Genomic DNA, 19,909 nt, shown 5'->3' on the forward strand with positions numbered 1-19,909 from the left:
ACATCTAGAAAGGTGTTAGAGCCACATGCAGTACTTTTTAAATCTCTTGGCTGAGACCGGTTAGTTTTTGGCTGTGGATTCAGTAGCTAGTGTCACTGTTGAAACTGTAGCAGATGTTGGTATTAGGTCCAGTGTCCTTGTCAGACCTGGCACCAAGGTTTAAGTTGTGAGCATCGTGAAGCAAAACTCTACTTCTTTTCTAGGGCTTGCCTCTGCACAGAGCTTTCAACCACCCTCATTGCCTCTCTAGCTCATTGGCAGTGCTAGGGAGGAACAGTCATAAGCTGTGAAAATATGAAGTGGAATATCCATTCCAAATTGTGTGGATTAAAAGCCTTAAAAGATGCAATCAATATATTGCAATGCCTTCCTTCAGCTTCAGCTTTCTCTGAATGTCCAGTGTTTGCTGCAGTGCTGTGAGCATTCTCTGAATCCTTTTTCTGTAATGAGCCCTTAGTTTTTTTGACTTTCTGTGGTAAATAAGTCCAAACAGATTCAGGAACAAAGTCCAGAATGACAGTAAACTTCACAAATTCAATGGGCTGTGAGCAAAGTTAAGAGGTTTTTTGTTATTGTTTTTCAATAACTACTGTTAAGAATGTCATGTTCAGGAGGTTCACAGCTGCCTCCAAAGGCAGATTCATTATTGTATCCTTTCCAGCCTTTGAATTGTTGTATCTTGAATCTGCCTATTTTTAATGACTGCTATTTTATACTGTAAAAGATTAAAAGCTTTTTCCCATTTGGAACTGATTTTTTATAAATAGGCAGTTTATGTCCTGTAACTGCGTGCTATTAAGGCAGGGCTGTTGTGGTTTGTGTGTCAGTGGCAGACAGTCACTAGAAGGAAGGGCTGTGGGAGAAGTCCCACTTTCAGTGAATTGGACAAGCTGCCTGGCGATGCCATTTGCAGTTTGCTGCTTCAGTAGAAGCAACTGCTCAGTTCAAACAGAAAAATGTGCTGTTGCATTACTCCGAGTCTGTATGCTGTCGGGTCACACACTGTGCAAGAAGAAATGCTGAGGATAGATTTCTTAAGCTGATATAGCTAGTATCAGAGACTATATTTTTTCACACTGATAATGAGTTTCACATACTTGGAAGATGCATTTAAATCCCAGGATTAAGGAGAACTCGACAGGAATTACTCTGCTTCTGCAGTAACCCATGGTGTTTCGGATTGTGGAGAAGCTTTGCTTTGTGGAACTTTGTGGAAGTGCAGACACCCTTCTCTTTTCCTGCTAGATTTATGGATAGTATTCTTTCCTGAAATAACTTAAGGTAGATCATGTTTCTGTTTTACTAGATGTTATTACTCAAATACTTAAGACAGAAACGTTCAAAATTGTGTTGTCCCCACACCATACAGACGAGCAGGCTCTCCATGCTAAACAAACAAAAATAATAACAATAATAAAAAGAATGAACAATATAAATAGTCTTGTAAATATATACATTCTTACATAGAAGTAGGCACCAAGCAGGACATTACATTCTGCAAGATTAAGATCCCTGTTTGTAAAGATATGAAAATCTATAGCATTTGGCAGAACCTGATTCTGAAAAACCAGAATGAGAGATGCATAGGAATCTAAGTTTTGGAGCTTGGCCTCATCTCTGTTCATACCACTGACTTTAATATTGGGCTGTATAAAAGGAGCCTTTGTTTTTGGGAGAGGGAGGAGGTCAGTAGTGCTGAAGACCTAAGTGGAATCAGGACTATGTTAATGTGACACAGCTCATACAGGACATGGTACAAGCAAGGTATTTGAGCAGGTTCTTCAGAAATTTGCTCAGGACCTGGAGCAGCCTGGCCCAGAATACAAGGGAGGGATATTTCTGTGGATCACTCTGGAATGTCTCTCTACTGTTTCCTGTCCTAAGATAATAAAACCCTCTTCAAATGTCATTGCATTGTGCTACAGATAGTTTTTTTTTCTACACCTGCTCAGCAGCTGATGAACATAACATTTGTAGATTTGTGGAATGTTTTCTTGAAGTGATTATTTTTCCTTAAATTTAAATTAAATTAAATTTGAGTTAAAATGAAAAAGGACATCCATATGGAAGAGTGGTTTTTTAGGGTGGTTTGGTTTTTTTGTTTCTTGCTTTTGTTTGCTTTTGTTTTGGGTTGTTTTGTTTTTTTTTTAAACCAAAAACTTGATTAGGACTATGCATGTATAAAATGCCTCTCAGTAAGGAAAGCCTTAGGCTGTTTGGTCAAATCTTTAAATGATAAATTGATTTACTTAACAGCAAACATCTACATACATTTGACATTACGTGAGTTTTGTATTTTCTATAGACACAAGGAGCTGAAGGAAACTGAATTTCACAAACCTTGGGAAACTGTGTTTAGTTACATACCTACTTGTTTTCTGTTCTGGAGAGCTGATACAGTTGTTATTTCAGGATGACTGAATTTTATTGATATGAGGCTACTTGTTATGAAAAGGACATCACGATCCTGTTCCACTAGTATTTGTTACTTTTTGAAAGTATTTCTGTATTTTTCATATAAGATGTGATATATTTTCCCCACCGGATGTCACGCAAACAACCTGTAATTATGCAGCATGAATTGGGTGTACTAGAGCGCAGGGAACCTGCTCGATGACCGACTAATATTTACAAATGCTTGCTGAATGCTGTACTTGTATAAATACAGCATTCACTTGTTCTCAACCACCTGTGGTTATTTCTGTTTTGAGATTTATGTACTCAATATTTTATCTTTTCAGCCTGTACAAAGAAGGTATTGCATTAAATGAAGAAAATTCTGAGTTTTAATGCTGTAGTTCAATTTACCACAGAGTTTCTCATCTAACTTGCTAATTCCTTCTGCTCTTGTTAAGTTCGTGGGGAATTTTTCCATTTAGTTTATAAATGCAGAGTTTGTTCTAAAGCTTTATTCCCTAGAGGCAAGTGATGGGCTCATATACAGCCTTAGTTTTGAGACTTGGATATTTTTCACTGCTTTGTATGCTGTGATTCACTGAAAACCCCTTGGTGAACTGGCCATCACCACCATAAAATATTAAATTGTACTGTACAGGGAATTATGAAAAAAGTAATCAGTGATTTAGATAATATGCAGTAGGTCCATTCATAATCTCTTTCTTACTGTCATGTAAAGCAGTGTATATTGCGTACACTCATTGAAGAGTCCATGGAGCTACTTGCGAATTGAATGGATTCCAACTAGTCATGAGTGATAAAGTGAACCACTCAGAAATGATGCATTCCTGCAAAGGCTCTGGCACCCCTTGCTGGCCAGCACACCACCAGGAGAACATATTTGGTGGTTTCTCTATGACTACAGGGGCCTGTAGTCTGGCCAGGGGGAACCCTTAAGGGAAGACTTTCTGAGGAGCTGCAGAGATCAGGAATCTGCTTGGCCATGCTCTGCCTGTGGCTCCTTAATCCACTCAGTCTTTCCTGCTTCTGCAGAGACTCTGGACTTGTAGGAGAGACGATGCTGTGAGAATAGGCAACCTTCACTTGTATGCACTTCAAAGAATAAAGGATTTTGTCACTGAACAGCCAGCAATGTGAGAAGATCAATATGATTTGTTCTGGAAGGACTCGAGTACATAGCCAGCAGGCATTTTCCTCAGGGGGAAGAAAGAAAGAAGGAAAGCTCAGCCTCCAGAATTCAGATGATTTGTCTTCCCTTTTCCTTTAGCTATGACTTTCTCTTCCTAAGACAAAATGATCATCTGTTAAACCCACCCTTCTTTCTTGAGGGCTGCTTCTTTTCCAGTCTGTATCAGCATGCATTTTTAACTGAATTTCCCTTGGGTAGCTGAGAGTCATTGGAGAGGCATTTCTATATGTTCTTGTACAAAACCTTAAACAGAGAGAGATAATGTCAGGAAAATGAACCAGTGGGATATCAGTGTTTTTAAGTATATGTGACCTAATAGGAAAACTCAGTAACTAACCACAGAGGTGTAATTTTAGCAGAGAACAAATTACATCGAGTATATTCAGGTTTTGGTTTTTTTCAGTAAACCAGTGAGAATATCATTACTAATCTTTTTCCAGTGTCTTTTACTTAACTGCAGAGCAAAATGAGTAGTCAAAGAATATAAATAGGCTCAAGAGCAATTGTAAAATGCTATCTAAAATGAATAGCTGAAATCTGGTTTGGAAAATGATGGCAATATAGGAATTAATTTTGTACCTTGCTAAAGGTTTCTAGCTGGAGAGCCTTTTTCTACTTTTGTTGCTAGTCAGCTGGGTTTTTTTTCTGGTTCTCATGCTATGATGCCATTCTTGTGAGGACTGCAGAGAAATGCAGATACACAAGCAAAATGACTTTCATGAGAAACAAGGAAAAAAATCCCACAAGGGTTTGAGATTTTGGTTATTACAATATTTTTAATTTTCTGTCTTAGATATTTGGCCTGAAATGACTGACAAAACTGTTCTAATTATGAAATGCAATATCAAGCTTTAGTGCATTCTGATTAGTGCTATCACTCATTAATGTGTTCTGCTAGGGAACCGATGATGCAAGATGGCTTAAATATGTAGTTCATTATTATTATGGGTAGTTTCTAAATTTACTGGATTATTTTGCCCAGTGCTGCAAAATGGGAAATTCTGTTCAGAATGATATGGTGTTTGATACTGATGTTAATCTAGTTACAAGAATTTAAATCTTGAGATAAGTTGCAAAAGAAAAGAATTTCTATTTTCAAATAGAAAACCAATACAAATAATGGGTGATGACACTGCTATTAAATGCTTTAAAACATCCTTAAAATGTAAAGAAAAAACAGTCAATGCTAAACAAACCACTTTGTGTGTTTCTTTGTGTGTGGTCGAAATAATTCTTACTACCCTTTTGGGTTTTTTTTTGTTAAAAAAAGGGAATTGTACTACCTCCTCTCAGGCTGTACTGGGTGGAAAATTCCGATTAGTTTATGGTGATGGTCAAGTGTTCAGTACTGCTTAGAAGCATCTTTAGTCCATGTCCAGGTTAATAGCAGCCTTTCAGCTGTCTTTGGTAAGACTGTTCACATACACCACAAACAGGCATCCTAACTTCTACCTTGGGCACGGACATTCTTCCTTTGTGTCTTAAACATGGGCTGCTGATGCAGTTTTGCTGAATGCACAGCTGATGAGTTTCATGGGCACAGATTACGGTGTCCGATTCTTCTAGCCAGAAAGTTTTAATACACTTGAACAGACTTCTGCGTGAAGGGTAGGCCATTGGCGTGTCTATTATCCATAGAAATGTAGGGCAAGTACAGTTTCTTTGTGTTTGATATCACAAAAGGGGAGAAGCTACTGGTCATCCTGAATTAGCATCTGCCATTTCATTATTTAAAATTAGAGATTGCATTTTATGGCTTAGATATCAATATTTTTATGGATAGAGATTCACAGAAAAAAGTATATATTTTAGAAGGAGACTTAGTTACAGAAAATATAAATGGTGTAAATGCAACCTGTGATTAAAGACTGTTAAATGAGGATAGGTATTGGAAAAAAAAAATTGTGGGTTGATTAAAGAAAATCTCTGTGCTCTGTTTTTCATACTGGAAAAAGTCTTCTAGTAATCAAGCTCTGGCTTGTGAATTCAGTTTTCATTTTGACTTAGTAGCTGAGGTATTTAGTTGTTATAGTTGCTTACAGTAGTGACAGATTGATAGATATAATGACAGATAGTTTATTGTTAGTAATTTCTCGGTCAGAACTGTGGCTTCCTCTTTGCCTCTTAGAAAATTTGATCTTTTAATGGAAGTAATGCAGCAGTACTTCATGCTGCATGTTGAATTTGTTTGTGCATGTAAAGTATATAATATTTAAAAAATATTTATCTATGATATTTGTGTATTTCCATGCATCACAGAGATTACTTATAGTCTGTTTCTATAATAACCTAAACTTCAGAATAGTTTTTTTTTTTAAAAAATGATCTACACATTGACATTAATTCATGGATGTTAGGAAGTGTGGGCAGTAATTTGTCTTCCATCAGGTTTTTTTTAATGCCACATCTCTATTCAGATGCTTGATGCAATAGAGATCAATATGACTTATTTTTTATCCACTTACAGACTAGCAAATATTGATAACTATCTGTTCAGCAAAGTGCATCCTCTGACAACAGCAGCCCTTTGCTGTATGGTTTGCTGGGCTAGACAGAGTGGTTCGTCACACTTCTGCAAAGCTGCAGAAAACCTGTTTGCTGTGTCTTCCAGTGCCAAACACTGAGCTCGTCAGGAAAAGCACGGGGAAGTAGGTAGCAGAAGCTGGAAGCGTAAGAGTGACCCCAAAAGCAAGAAGTTCAGAAACTGTTGTGAACTTTCTGCATGATGCTATTTATGTAGTGTTGTGAAAGAAATATGTGTGCATTGTAGAAGAGCAATTCACTGTGGTCAGCCACAGATGGAATCTTTGCGCTGAAATGTGTGTGAGTTAAAAAGAGTTAGAGAGGGTAACATACAGGAGAATTCAAAATGATATTAGGGCACAATGGCTCTTGAATGTTCTCGATTGGCTTAAGAACTATTTTCATGTTTGTTTTGAGGAGGAAAGTGATGTGTCTGCCTTAAATTATTGGTATGTCTGGTTTAGGCAGTACAGGCTAAATGGAAAGAAACACAACTTCTTAAATTAAGCGGTGTTATCTTTTGGTAATAGGTATAAATCTGATACTCTCTTCATTTACAGTAAGAAATGTTATTTGATAAATAGCAGCTGATGGACTGTATTAATTATACATACTTTAATATTTCAAACACTGTTGAGCTCTATCAGTCATTTCCCGGAGTGAGAATTCAATGCTGAAGTCTAGTCCATGTGCAGATGGGTGTTGTCAGGAAATCGTGGCGCCTTCCTCCTTCCTTTTTTCTGTGCCTTTTCATGCCATTTGGTGAGTTGTGTTTTTTCCAAACAAAGCCAGAGCAGTGCTTTTTCCTGCCTGTTGGAGTTCCAGTGCTGGCACGCTCCAACCGGTTGGTGAAACAGTTGTTCTTCTTTAGGTCTTTGTGTTTGAATGACCGCTAATTGGCAAGTTTATCACGGTCATAATTTTCCTGAGTAATCAGACTAATTACAGATTTTGGGGACACTGGCAGCTAGTGTCTGGGCAGCTTCCAATGCTTTCAATAGCCCTCTGGGTTATTTAAAATGAAAATTTGCCCTGTTTTTGGTGGATATTTGGAAATGCCATTCTGAGGGCTGCTTTGCAGTGCTGAAGTCTGTGAGGAGGCACACCTGTGGCTTCAGTCAGTCTACTTTAGTGTTGCGTCAAGTTGGTTGGTAGGCGCTCAAGGTGGATATGGCAATGCTGTGTCAGCCAGCTGACATCACTGCAGCATAAAGGACAAATTAAATTTTAAAAGTTTCCTCTATGTTTGAAGATCAAAGGTATTTTGAAAGGAACCATAGCAATACAGCAAAACCTCTCGAATTCACTTTACTTTGAGAGTGACAGAGCCCTGGCACAGGCTGCCCCGAGAGGCTGTGGAGTCTCCTCTGGAGACATTCCAAACCTGCCTGGATGTGACTGCACAACCTGCTGTAGGTGCATCTGCTTTAGGCAGGTGGTTGGACAAGGTGATCTCCAGAGGGCCCTTCCAACCCTGACCATTCTCTGATTCTGTGAGGTTCATATTTGTGGACTGTAACACTACAGACAATGTTGAATTGTCATTCTTAAAATACTGTAAAAGTGAATGAGAATTTTTCTTACTAACTCAGTAAAAGTTGGGGAGAGCTCAGTTTTGTCTGCTTTTAGCTCACATTCAAGGCAGTAAAACCAGTATCTTGAAGAGTTTAAAATGTTAACTTTTTAATTTAGGCAAAAAGTGGAAAATACTCAGGAAATTCTTGGGTAGAAGAGTAGTGAAGTAGTAGTAGGAGTGAAAGAATGAATGAATGTTTGCATAGTATTTTCAAGAGAGAGATGGATTTTAAAAATTATTTTTGTGAGCTCCCTGAGCTCCTTTAAAATTGATGAACAAAGATTCCAGTAATTGAAAAAAAGCTGAGCAATGCTCAAAGAATGACTTGAGAATAAAGAAAATGCATACTGTATTGAAGAATGAACAAGAGGAAAAAAGAAAAAAAATTGGAGAACTGGTGAATGTAGAGCAAATTACAGGAGAATTGTAGCAGTAAAGAAGCCATATAACTTAGACGGAGCTGAAAGATATGAAGTGTTTTGTTTTGGCTTTCCAGTTTTACAGGATATGCTTGTAAATAGTTTTTCACCTTAACTTGAACTCTCCCTGCACTCTGTTCCTCTCTCTTGCATCTGATCTTTCACATCTTCATGTTCCAGTGTTTTTTGGGCGATTCATGCTGTTTCCTGCACACTGGCAGAAACCTGATTGTTTCTTACGGGATGAATTTTCCCATCTATTCCTTACAAACACCTAGCAGTTTCTCCCTAAAATTGGCAATATCTCAACAGCATGACTACAGTCGGGGAAATATACCACCAAAAAACATCACTGATATTTATTTACCTGAACCTTTAAGCAGTCTTTGATGGTATTTTTCCCCTTGATTTTGCTCAAAAAGCCAATACTGGGTTTTCAAATACCCTTTTTTCTTTGACTTGATTATTTTTACAAAGTTTTTATGCTGCAGAAACACAGTTCAGCGGGTATAGCTGAGGACAGAACTGGGCCCAGTTAGCGTATGTCTGGCTCTGAGGTCCTTTCCTACTTAGGCATGGTATGTTCCCTTTGGGACAAATTTTCCTCTTCACAGTGACTGTACGTATATAACTGAAAGCAGACTTTTTCCATTTGTGTCAAGTTTATTCAGGTTCTATAAACACCAGCTTTAGCAGTTATTTTAGTTGCTTTGAAATAAACTGCTATGTGTTTGCTTTTGAAAAAGGCTACACCGTCCAGAAAATGCTGATTATTTTTTTATTCTATGACTGTTCTAGTATTGTCAATGTTTGTAGCCTGCTATCTATAAATGTTTTTGGTTTTGAAAGCAACTTCAGCCCAGTATTAAATAGTATCATAATTGATGCTACCCACTAAATGTTATTTATTATTGCCTACCAGTTCCAATAACTATTTTTCTTGGGCTGTCTGTAGCACTGGCACAATTTCTAATGGGGAGCTGTAAAATGGCTAAAAAATTAGTTGGCTTTTTGGTGTGGTAGTTATTAATTTCCATTCATAGTGGGTCTGTGCCAGTTTGTTAAAATGAGTGAGAACATGCTGTTCTCATATTTCTGTGTGTCATACAGAGATCTCTAAAGGATACATGCTTGGCTTCGTGCCTGTGTGCTGTGTAGTTTACCATGCTGAGATTTTGCAGTATTTTGCTGTTGGTATTGTGAAGCCGAGTCCTCATACCTGCTGTGGATCTCACTGTTCTCAGTCTGTCTTTGTGGGGAGAATTATAACCCTCATGTATTTAAAAGCATTGTTCTGACAAGCTAAAATGTTGTGCTAGATAGCATGACATTTGATTTTATTACACAAAATAAATTGATATTTAGAAGTGCTCTTTTAATAAAGGATCATGGTCCTGAACTATCAGGTGGCATAAATTGGCGGTACTCCATTTAATTGAGTGGAGTTAAATGAACTCATACCAGCCTACCTGGGGGTAAGGATCAAGCAAAGACTGAGTATTTTTCATCATGACATCAAGGCAAATAAATCTGAAACCTCTGATTTCTACTGTTTGTATCTTTAGAAGGGACTAATGTAATGGCTTGTTGAATAAAGACTCAGTTTCTGGTTATTCAGAATTAAATTTATAAAGCCTCCGCTTTCAGTATTCTTGCAGATGTGATGCATCAGTCCCACATTACACCTCTTTTATGACACTCCACACATGGCCCAGATGATTTGGAATCTCTCAGAATAACAAAAGATGCATTTTAAAGGCATAAGATTTTCTCTTCCGCTGAGGCATGTGTTTTACGTCCAGACCTTTGAAAAACGAACCAAGCGAGAGGACTCGCTCAGCCATGTCACCCTGGCAAATGTTCCGCTGAAGCCATTCGAGAACGCTGCCTTCTGGAGTGATGTCCCCTGGCACGTGTGCCCGCCGCACCTGCAGGACAGGGACGCAGCATGGGCAGCTCTCCCTGGCTGGGCAGGGCTCTTGGGTGTCTGCAGAGTTGACAGGTCAGAAGACTGGGGGACTTTGCCTCTGTGTGTGTGGGGAAAGGAGAAGGAGTGAGTTGTAAAGGGAAGTTCTTTGTTATAAAGAAAGCATTAAGTCAATGCTGACTTGTTTTGTTAGTTGGGTGTTTTTTCCTCCCTTCCCCCCTCCCCGCGCCCCCCCCCCCCCCCCCCCCCCAGTAAGGTTTCCTGCTTTCAAATATTTTCACTTTGAGGTCAGACTAATTTTCCTAATGCCACTGGTTGCTGATAATGATTTCCTGACAGCGCTGCTTGAGGAGGTGCAGCGATGCTGGATTTGGATGCCTACAGTATCAGCAGTTCAAGGACTGTTGAAGTCTCTTTGCTTTACTAAAGCTAGTCCAGCATGAGCTGCTGTACTGTTCTGTCCTACCTCAAATGCTGTGGTTATGTGAAGCTTTTCGATGCCTGATTTTATTCAAGTGATGTGCTTCTGTAAAGCTTATATGGAGTTCTGGATCCAGCAAGTCCATGTAGATAGTGCAGCTGGCTAAGAAAGATGTGATTCTGTGGGAGGGCTGACATAACAGTATTACTTCACAACACGCGTTTTAGCGGTATGTGCAGTAAAAACATAAAAAGCCCCTTAAGCAGCAGCATTTTTTTCAGGCTAGCACAGGAACATGATCATTAATGCTTATTTTCCTTTTTTTCTCATAGGAGATGCAACAGTCATTCCCTGAGAATTTGAGGGTGGAGGGTGATTTGTTGCTGTTTGTTTTAATAATGATCCTCTGTAGCACCAGTAGATTATGGCTAGTACCTCCAATGTTGATAATGTTTGAACTATGTTCTGTCTTCTCATTCTTCAATTCATGGTTAAGTGAGCCTGTTTTAATTTATAATTGTGGTAAGCTAAGAGTGTACATTTGGTAAGTTATAACAGCTCATCTGACAGGCAGGAACAGGTAAACTCCTGTATTCTGATTTTGCAACATCATATGCTTATTCCCTAATTGTGAATTGCATTAGTACATATTAGGAGCAATACTAGTAAAGACAGTGGGGTTGTAAATCTGATTAAATATGATGCTAGATGTGAAACGTGATGCCAAGCGTGATGTGAGAATATGGTCCACTTGAACTGTGAATAAGTGATTTTGTAAGATGGGGAAATACTTTCCAAGTAAATCTTTCTGAGCTGGGTCACACGTGAAATAAATATAAACTAACATGTAATGTGCTGTTGATTCTTTAACAGCTATCTGAAACTCAAATGTGCAGAGCTTGCAGGTAGCTGGAAATCTCAGGAATTAGGACAGTGTTCTGTGTTTGAACGGCCATCTTTGGGAATTATCTATACCCGAGTGTCTTTAGCCCAGCATCTGTAGTATCTGGGAAAGCCTGACAGCATAAAGTTACTGCCTGCATTGAGTACTGGACATATTTCGCAAGTCCAGCTGTATCAACATCATTGATACAATCCCACATTTCCCTGTAGAACGCTGTGTATATATACTCATGGTTTTGCTTCTTGCAGTGCCTATCAAAATTACTGTGTATCTAGTAACAGTGCTGTTATTAGGCAAGTTTCATGGAAATGTTACAAGTGGATGTTAGCACACAGCAACCCCTTCACCCTTAAAGTCAGCTCGTCAGATGACTTCAGTGAACGTTCTCACAGCTTAGTACTGTGCTGTGCTTATTCTGCACTGTGCATGCAAAACTTTTAGAAGGACTGCTTCAGGTTTTTTATGGGAAAACATCCTCCCTAGGTAGGTGTTTGAAACACCTAAGAGCAGTGCGTGAAGCCTGTGGGGCAGTTAAAATGCCCTTCTTCCCATGCTGAGGGAGATCTCAAAAATGTTGCTGCAGGGAGCTGGTCTGCTGCCTCCAAAAGCGGGGAGGTGTGTGAGCGAGCAGATCCTCCTTCCATGGAGGAGGGTGGAGGTGATCAGCATCACAGCGTGCGTTAGTAACAGGGGTTTTTTTTTTTATTTCAAACCATAAGTGGACAGGTCCTTAATGATTGTGGTGCAGCCCGAGCAGAGCTGTGCAGCGGGTTCAGGCATGGCTGGTCATACAGCGTTCAGCAAAATCTGGAAGGCAGGAAGCCACTTTCAGGGTGTGAAACTAAACTAACATTCAAAAATAAATGTGACTGTTTTTCAAGGTCAGCTTTTTTAAACTTCGCAGCCTGCAATGCCAAGCTCTCAATACAAACTAAAAGGGGGGGTGGGAAGAAAAAAAAAAAAAAAAAAGGACGTTTAAGAGCAAATGTAAGAGCCTTTTACATTAAAAGCAATACATTTTAATAGTCAGCTATGCGTCCTCTTCCCACTAATTTACAGTACGGTATGTAAGCTTAATTGCAGACTCTGCTAGCATACAGCTCCTATCCTAACAATTCCATGTACAGTTTCTTTTTGGGGGTGGTATTTCTTAACATATTAGCTAGCTGGCTGCAATTGCTGTGGTGAAACAAGCAAGCTGTGCAAGCTGTGCACTACATGCATGGCTACCACAGTATAAAGCAGAATAGCTGTATCCAGCAAGTAAACCCTCGCCCTATAAAAAAGGATAGCAGCTGTGGAGGAAAAAGTAATTAAAAACTGTGCTTTGAACTTTGGCTCGCCAGTTAGAAAGAAATAAGAGAGTGATGACTGGTAGAAACAAGAAGAAATGCTGTATCTATGTACAAGAGGGACAGTATTCCCTTTTACATGTATTTGTCTCAAAGGAAAAAAAAAAAAAAGATGTAAGTTCTTACCCCTGATTCTTTGGCAATTTGCTAATTTTTATTCTGGCTAAAAAAAGTATACAGCTCTTTTTCAGGCAGCACCGACTGTGACGGGGCACCATGTTGCTTGTTACCTACTGGTGCTTGCTGCAGAACAGCTTGAAACAGTAGCACTGGAAAGTGAGATTTGTCCTCAGTTGTCTTAAAGTGATGTAACCATCAAAGACAAATTAGGTCAGCAGATTTAACTGCTTTGACAGTGAACACTACGCCAAGAACTTTGACCAGTCCAGTTGTCCATCAGAAGTGCCTATATTTGCTAGCAGCATAGACAGCACATACACAATTCAGACCAGATTTTGTTTTTATTTACACCAGAGAATAGCTTGGTGGGATTTGATTGATTAACTCAGAACATACCCATATCTAAATGCGTACTAGAATGTGTTTTGCTTTATGCAAATAGATACTGGAGGCGGAAAACTGAAAGCTTTTGCCTTTCTGTCCCTGAGCCAGGTCCATGTATGGACTCTGCCTTGTAATCAGGAGCAAGGAGTGCTCCAGGCTAGTGGCTGTGCAGCATTACCCTCGTACGTAACACCGAGCGTCGTCAGACAGAATTTTGCGTGGAGGCTTTTCTGCAGTGCTGAGCATGATGGCTTTTAATTCACCGGGTTTTAAACTGTTTAAAGTGTTTATCAGTGAAACTAAATCAATAATACATTTCAGTGCATCTTGCTTTGTAACTTAGATTGAACAATCTTTAGACTAAACATTTTTTTTGGTTTTTTTTCTTTTTTTTTTTAATTTCATTTTTGTGTAATGCCTGCATGGAACTTCCTGGTACTGCTTCCATACATAAGACTAATAATTAATTTAAGCTGCCCCGTCTAATTAAAAGAAAATGGAACAAAACTTTAATCAAATCAGTTCAGTTGGAAGCATAAATTAAAGGAAGCCCATGGATTTCATTGAGTGAAAAATGTTCTTTTCTGTCTATAACTGCCACTTCCAGAAGCAGTTTCTATTTCTCAGCAGCTCAGTGGTCTGGAATGACTTGGAGAAAGAAGCCAGTTCTAAAGATCAGGATTAAGTTAATCAAACAGTGGACTGAACATAATCCTGTACTCAAATTTAAACTCAATTGTGCCCCAGGGTTCTGTTTGCTTTAGGGATCTTATCAACTTTGGATCCGTTGGCAGGAATGAAATGTGCAGCTACTATTTCAGTGGGCCAACATTAATTCAGTTTCCTGACCAGTGTTTTGTTGTTATCACTAATAAGTTTTCTGAATAAAATAGTTTGGAGGATTTTCCTGTTAAAATCCTGGTGGTCATCAGCGTTGACAGTTATATTAACAGTGAAAATTAGCATAACCTTTACTGCTGTGCCTGGCCATATTAATGAATATAATTCCTATGTATGTCATTCAGTGTATGGTAGAAAAATAGAGACAAATATCTGAAGCTTCAGTGAGTTGGTCTCCTTTTTTGAATTTAGAACAATTTCTGTTATCCAATCCTACTTGTGTGAATAAAAGGGATTTACATAGCCTTCATATTTAGCTTTCCACTGAGGTTAAAATTTCATCACAAGACAAGCTGCCTGGGATCTATTCAGAGCAGCTTGCCAGCAAATTCTTCTTTGCTTCTTTTGCCATTTTGGGAGGCAATATTTTTCTGACATGCCCAAAGCATTTAAGACATCGAGTTCTTTGCTTGAGTAAACAGCAGGTTAATTCATTAAGAGAGAAAACAGAAAACTGGCAAAAGTTGAAGACTAAGGAGATCTAGGCTCTGCATTGAAGGAATCTATCCTTCTGTTACACCACAAGACTCACAGATGTCTTTAAAGGGAGGAATATTTTGGTGTTATAATTGGTATAATGGCAAGGATGTCACTATATTTTGGAAAGTTACCATCAGTGCCAAGAAGCTATAGTGAAGAACCTCACCCAAATCTGAAAGGATTCTTTTCTTGTGCCTGGTCTAAAAATGTATTTATTTTTTTCTTTATTTTATCTTGGTATTTTAATTTTTATAATTGATTACAATTTCTTCAGGCTGTATTACAAAATCAAAAATATCAAAGTTTAAACACAGTTTTGGAAATAAAATCAATGCAAGGGAAAGCTAGCAATATCTGAGCTTTAGGTACTTCCTTTAGGCTGCTCAGTTTTTCATGTAAAGTTACTTTCTATACCCTTAAACAGAATATTGTTTATTAATTGTTTAACTCTTCTTGTAAATTTAAACCTTGGCGGACTGTTTAATTACCATGCATGCCAGCTGACCCACTATGAAGTGAGCTGGCGATGTTGCAGTGGATGAGACGGTGATAAGGATGGGGCTGTCTAAGTAACTTGGATATGGGGTCAGCATGTCTATGCAGACATAGGTGTCTGTTCAGAAAAGATGCTCAGTGTTGGTTTGTGGTTTGGTTTTTTTTAATACTAATATTTGCAGTGTTTGGTGTTTTAATTAATATATTCAAAGACAATTTCTGGCTGTTTGTAGCCTATGCTCCCCTTAGACTGCGTTTCCATTAGACTGTCACTGCCATATGAGTATAGAGGAATGTGAGCCATCCCTCACATTTTCAGTTCTCAGACCATTGCTGAGGGGATAGCGTCATAAAGGGTCACAGTTTCTGCTGTGGGCTAGGGGGCAAAGGGGAAGTCAAATTCAGAAGTGACAGTTCTGTGCTTGTATTTCTGTTTGTGATATCAGTCCTTTGATCCTAATCTTATTCAAATTGTAATTTAATGAATGATGTTTAGCATTGCTGGACAGTAAGAACTACGGGGAGCCCTCAGTCCAGGCCCCCGAACTCCATTGATTCCCCAGTCTCTGGGCAGCCTGCTTTGAAGAAAGCCTTTTCTCCAGTCCTAAAACTCTGTCATAGGCCTCTGCAGATAGAGCTTTTTATAAAATGTTCCTTCACTTATACGAAATATGTACCTGTTCCCTCCAACTTTTCATTCTACATAACACGAAGATAATGTCACCCTTGGCATGTACAGTGCTACAATTCCTTCAGTATGTGATGTTAAAAGTTAATTACCTTCCTGTTCTTTTTTTTTTTCCTGTTTCATACTTCCTGTGTGTGTGTTCTCTTTTGCCTCAGTAAGAAGGTAAATACGTATTTATTATTTTTAATTTGACTGCCACTGATTATTAGAGATGCTGAGGAAAACTGTATTTAAACTGAAAATGGTAATGATTTGCAATGGGCATATTCTTTATAAGGTGAAAACTGTGGAATATTCTTGATGGAATAACTAGTTCTAATTATTTCTAATTAGAAATTCTAGGGGAAGCAATTTTTTTTTATTCATCAATTTGTCATATACTTGAGGAAATATTAATTGATGTGCTGCCACTGCTGTGAATGTGCTGCTTCTAATGGTATTCCATAATGCTACTGGGTTCTTTGTGTAAGTGTGTAACCCTATGAACATTATGTTTTACAATTTAAATATTTTTTTCTGCTCAAGTAAAGGATAATTCTTTATATAGCAGTGCTACACCCCAGCTAAATTCTGTTATTTTCTTGCCTGTGGATTACCATTCCTTCATTTTTTTTTTTCTGTGGCCTGTCATCACTGAGCCATGCCTGTTTAGGTCATGGTTATGCATTGGGATTTTCTAATACTTCTGAAATTAAAATCCTTTAAGTCGTAAGTAAATAATTAACCCGCAGTTTACGTGCAGGTGAGGAGCTCTGCCCCCTAAAATTTTGCTCAGTTATGGCTGTCCAAGTATGCTGTGTTATAGAATCAGTCATCGTTTGTAAGCATTTTGTACTATTGCTTAATCTTCTTTTTTTGTCTATAAAGTGACTCAGCACTTTTTTATTTAATAGAAAATGAATTAATAGAATCTAGATACTGCAATAATGAAAACTTCTCTGCTAGCACTATGTGAACCTTCCTGATGGGGGTAATATTAAAGAAAGAAAATCTCTATTGTCTAAGATTAAAATAAAAAGTTTTCTTAGATGCATACGTGTATGCAAAAGGTAGGAATATAGAAACAAATTTTAGTTTCTATAGTGCTGGCAGACTATAGGCACATATCAGCCTTGCTGTGGCCGCACAGTAATTCTGTCAAAAGCTGAATATGTGACATGAGTATTAACTCCAGTTTATGCTCCATGGATGCACCTGTCACTGCAACAGGCTTGACTTTCTCAGTGTATTAACTGGTTTTTTTCATCATATAGAGTTGCTTTGTTCTCCGGTATGTATTCTACCTATTCTTTGTGCTTAGCTGCATTTGTTCTAGATACACTACACTGATTTATGTCAATTTACTACTATCCTTTCTTGTTTTCTTAGAGTGTTAGTATTTTTAGATAGAGTTTGAGTAGATAATTTCTTTTCACAGCAGTAGTTGATGGAATTTCTCTGGATTTATGACTGTGTTACAGAAATCAGGATTCAACCTACAGCATTCCCTGTGACATTCTTCATGATTACATTTTTCAGAGAAAGAATTGACAGTATTCCGGGGTGTCAGAGGCAGCAGAAGGGCACTCCTCCTTCTACTCTTATCTGGAGTGTCTGGGGTACATATTTCATGGATCTTCAAGGATCCTGGCTTACTGAGAAACATATTTTTTTTCCACGTTCATTCCCATTAAATGTATAGGTTTCTATTTTAATCACACTAATTCTGCTTTGATGCTGCAAGTGGGAATTACACAACACATTCTTCTGTGCTGATTGTTATCCTTGGTTAGTGTCATATGTTTACGTATTATCCAGAACCTTTGTCCTGGATGTTGTTCTTGGTTATGCTTATGCAGTATTACTGGAGACAGTGGCATTTTCAAGGTGTGACTGAGTTAAGGATCTGATCAGTCAAGCAAAACCCCTGACATTTTCCCCTCTGCATTCCTGAGCAGAAGTAATTATGCGTCACAAACTAACAGACTGCCTTTCTTTGCCCTCAAACTTCGGTCAGTTTTTCTTTATATGTTTTGGCTACTGTGGCTGAAAATGGGTATATAACCCTTAGTTGGGAAAAAGCCCAAACCAAACAGGTTAGGAGCTGCCCGCTACGTTTTGTGAGACACCTCTGTACCTTTAGCATAGCTGAAATCTGGCTTCTGGAAGGTTTAGGATTTCTACAAGCCTTGAGGTTGTTTATAAATCAAGGCAGTGGCCAGAATTCCACCCTCATTCCTTTCCACCTGATTCCAGAATTACTTGTGGGAGTAGCTGCGGCAAATGTTAAGTTCTTGGGGTTTATAGTTTATTTCAAATGTATATTTTCTGAGTTTTGCATGTATTTGTCCCTTTTCCCCGCATCTCTTTCTGGCCAGAGGAGGTTTTTATTGCCCTTAACCTGCATGCTCTAACAGCTGAAAGTTTTCAGAAGGTACAAAACTATGGTAAATTTGAGTCTGCCTAGGTCTGCTGGAATGCATTACTAGAAGCACCACACAGATTATGGATGGAGTACTTTACAAAAGGATTAGTGGACTGAAGTTCTTAGTCCCTCCTGAAGCAATGCTGCAGCTCTGCTGAAAGTATGCTTTACAAAACAGACTTTGTAAAGTCAGGATCTGCAGCAGTTTTGTTTAACAGATGTTTCTAATGAAAGCAACTTTTCTTTCCATCAAAAATGTTTTAGCAACCAGTTTCCAATTCAGTGGATAATTTACTGTTTGTTGGTTTTTTTTGTTTTGTTTTTTTTTAAAGTGACATTTCTTGGCTTTGGTATTAAGTTTTAAAAAAGAAAGAAAAATGGTTGTAGTAAATCTTAAATTACAGGAACAATTGCCAGAAAATTAATTGACATACACTGACTCTTTTTAGTCTCAAACCTTCAGGTGGTCAGACTCAGCTCTTTATAAAATGGGCTCAGAGACACATGCCTGCAAAGTCTGGGTTTTTTCCACTTTCCTGTATCTTAAAAATATCAGAAGGGAATGTCACTAAATTTCTGAAGTACCCCTGCTTTAAAGAAAGACATCTCAACAATCAAAGAACATTTATATAATATGTTCAGCAAGTCAATAAAAAAAATTAATATCTCAGTATCCCTTTTGTTACTGTAGTGTTAGCAGGACTTCCCATCTGAATCATGCAGTAAAATGGTAAAGATTAAGTAGTTAATCCTTAAGAAATTAATATATGGTACTAAATTTTAGTATTCCAAAATCATGGGAGAAGAGGGAGGCAGATCACAGATAGTATACGGTAAATATCTTGAGATCAGACCATAATTTTAAAAATATTGATCATTATGATAGTGAGAAACTTAATTTTCTGAAAATTGAGACAGACCAAACTACTGTGAAAAATCTTTCTTTTCTTATTCTCAAAATAAAAGGAACAAGCTGTTATTTTTGACCACGATAATTTTTCTTTTTTTAAATATCAGAAGCCACTCTGTATTTAAATAATTTTCTTACTGAGAATTGGGTAAGAAGTACTTAATGTATAGTTTGAAGTACTTCAGGGGTGGTCTTCATGGTAGATGTGCGAATAGGCTCTCTAGTAAAAGGTGTATGTGAGGGCCTATAGAGAGACAGAGGACTTAGTTTTTTAGAAAGTAACAAGTTAACTAAATAACTTTAAAACGAGCTGTCTTTTGGAATAAGGCCTCAGTGGTATTCCTGAACAAAGTCAAGGTTAAAATTTTAGAAGAAGTGCTATTATATAATGCAATTCTGAAAAAGTATAAGCAGAATGTGTCAAAATACACGTATTTATTTACATGAAGCTCAACCTTGGGAAAGGGCACCTATTCAAAACATAATTGAAAAGCAGATGCATTGCAAAAAATGTCACCACAAAAAGGCATGTCACATCCTACATCTCTCTCTCATTTTTCTCTTGTTTTGTTTTTTTCCTGCCAATCTTTCTAGCTAATATTGGGCAGTTCAGCATTTCCTACTCCGTTGCCATTTTCTGACACTTGATCCAGTTCTTAAAATTCTCTGGTAATTGTCTGTCACAATAGAACAAGTTTTTACAAAATTAATTGCATTCTTACCAGTAACATACAATTTGACTTGCATAGCATCATGCTGTCACCACTTCATGTTTAAATAATCTGCCACTTACATATTC

This window comes from Falco rusticolus, chromosome 10 (assembly GCF_015220075.1).
Source record: "Falco rusticolus isolate bFalRus1 chromosome 10, bFalRus1.pri, whole genome shotgun sequence".
Classification (NCBI taxonomy): domain Eukaryota; kingdom Metazoa; phylum Chordata; class Aves; order Falconiformes; family Falconidae; genus Falco; species Falco rusticolus.